This window comes from Mercenaria mercenaria, chromosome 5, assembly GCF_021730395.1.
Source record: "Mercenaria mercenaria strain notata chromosome 5, MADL_Memer_1, whole genome shotgun sequence".
Lineage (NCBI taxonomy): Eukaryota > Metazoa > Mollusca > Bivalvia > Venerida > Veneridae > Mercenaria > Mercenaria mercenaria.
Genome location: NC_069365.1, coordinates 40,939,573 through 40,945,698, shown reverse-complemented (window position 1 = coordinate 40,945,698; position 6,126 = coordinate 40,939,573).

Below are 6,126 nucleotides of genomic sequence, written 5' to 3'. Positions count from 1 at the left end.
CGGCGTCGGCGTCACACCTTGGTTAAGTTTTTGCATGCAAGTACATACAGCCATCAATTAAAGGCATATAGCTTTGAAACTTATTTTTTCTTTTTCTAGGTCAATTACCAACCTCTCTGGGTCAAGTCCCATAACTCTGACATGTATTTTGAGCAAATTATGCCCCCTTATGACTTAGAAAATTTTGGTTAAAGTTTTACATGCAAGTTACTATCTCCAAAACTAATGCAGATATTGATTTGAAACTTCACGTGTGTCTTCGGGGTTATAAAACTAGTTGATAGCAGCAAGTCCCATAACTCTGACTTTCATTTTGGCCAAATTATGCCCCCTTTTGGACTTAGAAAATTCTGGTTAAAGTTTTGCGTGCAAGTACATACAGCTATTTCTAAAAGGCATATAGATTTGAAACTTATTTTTTCTTTTTCTAGATCAATTACCAACCTCACTGGGTCAAGACCCATAACTCTGACATGTATTTTGAGCAAATTATGCCCCCTTTTAGACTTAGAAAATTTTGGTTAAAGTTTTACATGCAAGTTATTATCTCTAAAACTAATGCAGATATTGATTTGAAACTTCACATGTGTCTTCGGGGTTATAAAACTAGTTGATAGCAGCAAGTCCTATAACTCTGACCTTCATTTTGGCCAAATTATGTCCCCTTTTGGACTTAGCAAATTCTGGTTAAAGTTTTGCGTGCAAGTACATACAGCTATTACTAAAAGGCATATAGATTTGAAACTTATTTTTTCTTTTTCTAGATCAATTACTAACCTCACTGGATCAAGTCCCATAACTCTGGCATGTATTTTGGGCAAATTATGCCCCCTTTTGGGCTTTGAAAGTTCTGGTTAAAGTTTTACATGCAAGTTTCTATCTCCAAAACTAATGCAGATATTGAATTGGAACTTCACATGTGCCTTCGGGGTTATAAAACTAGTTGATAGCAGCAAGTCCCATAACTGATATGCATTTTGGTCAAATAATTCCCCCTTTTGAACTTAAAACTCTTTTGAAATTTAAAGGCCTAGATTCACTACTATATAAGTGTCCCCCCCCCCCCCCCCCCGCAAATCCAATATACAACTCCCATCTTATCTGCTGCTTATCAGCGATTATGTAACCGTAACTGATTAGAGGGCAATTAACACAGCAGGGACCTCCAGACCATGAAGATGTGTGCAGTGGAGTTGAAAGAAATTAATTTTTCTTTAGTGAATGTGGAATGATAATAATATTAATTATTATTTTGATATTATATAGATGATAATAACTATTACTTTAATGTTATAATAATGATAATAATAATAATAAAGATAAAAAATAAATAATAATAATTATTATCATTGTTATTATTATTATTATTATATTACATAAAGGATGATTAAAGATACAGTAATAATATTGAAAATAATATTGATAATAAAACACAAGTATAGTGAAAACTTCATGAGTTCTTTGTGCTGACAAAATATTTTTCTAATTGGAAACTGGGTTTCTTGTATTCATGTAATCAACATTATTTGAACTTCAAATTATTGTGTTCCATACTGAATTTTCATTTTCATTATGTTGCCAAAAGTGACTTTTTTTTCATGCTTTGCTTTGTAATTTTGAAATGCACATACTGTTTTCAGTTTTTAGACAAATGTTATTTACAGTATTCTGCAAGCTTTAGATGAGTGAAAGTCACATTTTTCTGAAATATCACTATTCTCCAGACAGACTTTGAAAAAATAAAAACTTGCACATTTCTTTAAGTAAGTTTATCATTATTTCATTATTGTGAAAATAAGTTTCTGATTATCTTATTATTGTGTTTGATCAACAAATAGTACAACTTTAAAAATTATCAATTATATATCAATTTAAAATAAATTACATTGTTTCCCCTTCTCACTAATTGATACACTTGTAAGGTAGACTGACTCTCCAATAAACATTGACCCTTGTTTATTGGAACCATACTGTGTTGGTCATTAGCCCGCAACTGTGCTGGTGAAGACAGAAATCCCTTGGCCCACTGCCAAAATCTAGGCCTTTAACCTTTTTGGGTAATATTTTGAATAGTCGAGCTTGGCTGTCTTACGGACAGCTCTTGTATTGTTTAATGATCACATGTAACATTCCAACTTGGTGAGATATCTTATTAAAGCGAGTTTTAAGTGCTCATAAGTGCGAACCCCACATAACAATGAGCATGTACTGTTACTGAAAAAGCATTTGAACAAATCATAAACTTCATTTTTAGATTTTAAAAATTCATTTTGAACGTGCACGGTTGAATTGTTCGAAAATTGCACTTTAGTTCTGCATTTTGAAAGTAGAGCGCAGATGATTACTGGAATACAGCGATTAATCTGTATATCCTCTCATACATGGCGCCTCAATCGGCGAGTGGTTAACGGCACTGGCGTCGGATCACTCCCCCCTTGCCGCTGTGGGTTCGAAATCTCGTTTGTGGTGTAGATTTTTTCTTTGTATGAGTGATTCATTTATCTTGCTTACGGGTGGTTGGTGGTTTTATAACCACGTGTCTGCCCGTGTCTGCCCGTGCCTGCCCGTGCCTGTTATAATGCCCGTTGACGCATACATGATAATGATACAGTATTCATAATACCATAATTCATTCTTGTGCACAAAAAATCCATATTCCTAACTGATACCGACTCTACACATTTTCATTGTTATTATTATATCAAGACTTATATCAAGAATTCAAAATTAATTTAAGAATAAATGTACGAAAATAACAAGATGTGTTTCGAAATCTTTTTCAAGCCGCTAGAACTAATCAGTTTTAATAAGAACATGAAACTAACCATGAAACCATCCTGAAATGCAAAAATTTTTACCCATAGTAATTCATTTCCAAACTTTTGAATAAAATCATTGTCACAAATTGACATACGGGCCTTATTTTATCTGTATTGTAAATGCAGGTATTGCATCATCTTTTTGTAAATTTTTGAGTTATTGAGGTAAATGTCAGATTTCACGCATGAAATACCTCTCATGTTTTTCTGTATTCATAACTTAAATTTCCATGTAAATTTCATTAAATTCTGTTCAGTAATAAGAAAGTTGATATTTTATAAACTTCAGTAATTTATGTTTTTATCCCCAAAACCACTATAATGGGCCTCAAATTGTCTATTTAAATTCGCGCCAAAGTAGTTAGATTTCCCGGCTATATCGTGAATCCCGTGAAAATGACAATAGTCGGAGCTCACGGCTTAGCCGTGAATCCCATGAAATTTAGTATTTGGCGGGACATTATCCTTTAAATAGACTGGACTAGATATGCCTTGCGCACACCACCTTACGACTTTATAGACGAATCTATGTCTGAATTATTTTCTTGCTAGAAATTTATGCTCGATCGAGGTAAGAAATTTATTTGTTAGATTTTTGTATGATTTTTGCATTACGATTTTTATTTGGTAAATATTTGTTCATTCTACAGAATTCTGTAACATTTACTTTTCGGCATATGATTTTAGCTAGTTTCGGTATGTCAGGATGATTTATTAAATTTTTCAGACTTTTGTAAATTATTTCGAAAGAGGAATCTAAAATGTTTCATTTATATAAGATGTTAAATTTGTACTGAAATTTGTAACATGATAATTGTAAAGCACTGTTTCAAAAACTTATGTCAAACATTTTGTTAATTATGGAACGCCATTACTGCATTGTATTGTTATGTATAAATCTATATGGCAAGTCTAGTACTGTGTATGTAATATATTATTGTAATTTGTAATTGTGTGACAGTCTATTGCATACACATACAATGTCCGTTTTAGTGTATGGCATTAGATATTATATGGATGCCAACTATCATATAACGTTTGATTTACATTGAATTTTGTTAATTTGTAGTTGTAAATAATAGCTGCAGTTTATCAAGTCCGTATCTATAATGTTTCCTCATATACTTTTCATATCATTTCATACTTTAACTTTAGTCTTTTAAGTAAGTAATCTTTGTAATATGGAAGTAATAAGTGACGTATTTTAATCATGTGACGTTTGAACTTAGTAGCACATATGTTTTGAATAAGTAGCACGTATTATTTATGGGAGCCTACGGAGGTATGGTGTACCCAAAGGAGCAGTTTTATGCCCTGACTTATTTGTTTTGCTATGGTGCTTACCATATGTTATATATTTTAGCTTCTTCCGCCAGACGATTTTACCTGGTGATGTCATAACCCGGAAGTACAATGCCCGAGGTTCACTTGTCTTCACTCGCCTGGATGTGATATTCCCAGCGCAGAGCTTTCGTCCCATGGTTGTGCCGTAAACCGCAAAGACGATGATTTTTGTTATCCTCTGAAGTCAGCTCAGGGATGCAATCACCTACCACCATAGGGAGCCAATACGGAATCAACGTATTCACGGTTTAAAGGGACTGGATTTTGAGATATGTTTTGTTTGTGCTACTTAAAGTTCACAATTACATAAAAGACCTGTGTCACGTCAGATTAGAATGGACTATAAGAACTTTTGTATCTAGAGATACTGAACTTTCTTTTTTTTTCTTTCTTATAATCAGTTTTTTTTCTTTTCATATCTATTCATTGTTAATAATCATCTTATGTAAATAAATTTGTAAATATTGTAAAGGGTGTTGATTTGTTTTGATGGTTGCTGTCGCCGGTACGGCCTTTCCTGTCACAATCATTTTATTTAAAAACAGTTACTGTGAACTGTGCACTGTGTACTGCATGATATCTCATATGGAATTCCGTTAGGGCCATCGCCTTCATCTGAAACGCGATACTCGATAGCACGATGATGAAAACATATTGTCGCGTTATCATCATCGTGCTGTCGCGTTATCACCATCGTACTGTCGCGTTATCATCATCGTACTATCGCCTTCCGGTGCCCATGCGCAAAGAAGAATTCCCCCTCCAGTGTTCTGGTTTCTATTTATCTTGTTATTTAAGCACTGTTAAAATTCAAAATGATTTCTGTTGCTTGTTCATTGGTTGTATAACGTTTTTCAGCTAAAACCAAATATGTAATTTGGCAAACACTCTGCAGGTCAATCGCTTTGAGTTTTCCATGTAGTACAAGATTAATAACAACAAAAGAGAATGTCATATTATACCATGATCAGAGCGTTTTTTTTTTTGTCTGACATGAATATTTTCACAAATATGTTGATGAATATTTTCACAAATATGATGGCTTTTATTTCTACACTGAAAATAAAATCGAAGCAAATGCATGTCCTATAAAACTCAAGTTATCATATTGAATTCCATAAGACGTATAACCACACAGAAATCGGAGCATCGCAAATATTCGAAGAAGATTTTTTTGCAGTTTGCATGGCACATATTTTCATTTTAATGCATCACAGTCTGGCAATTTTCTGCAAAAAATGATAGCATTTCATTTTCGATTTTCAAATGTCAAAATAAAAAGTAAAGCGGTTTACAACCAAAATTGACAGAGTTAACAACCCTTTAATCAGAAATTTTATGATTTTACAGGAATGAGAAATGCAGTCAAATTATATTTTCACAGCCTTTTAAACCTGTTCAACATCCCACACGCTTCACCTCCTTAAATTCATTCTCTGTAAATGTCTCTTAAGTTGCCGATACAAATTGAATAGTTAATTATGTTGCTTTTGGCTAACTGGCAGCTGTAGCTATTGGAAGATCATCAATAAAAATAATGATTTTCACACACGAGGACCCGCGTTCGAATCTGCATATCGCCCTCTGCATGGCACTTAAGACTGTTCTTGTGATAGTTTAAACAATCTATACTGAGAAAATCAACTCTGTATGTCCATATCACAAGAAACGGCAACCGGTGATCACATTCTCGTTAAATGCCCGGATAATGTCTAGGAGGCTATTAGGCGTGCGTGTAAAGTATGTAGGTGTCCGAAAATTAACATACCTTGTATATTTTGTTTGGAAAAAAAGCCTTCGGATATCCAAAACACATATAATCATGTGCAATACATGCATTATTCAAAATGAATAAAATATAGCTGCTGTCATGGTTTTAATGCATGCTACTAGGACGTTAACTGGTTTTTAAGATATTCTATAGCAAAACCGTGTTTTAACACTATTTATACACTCAGGCGGT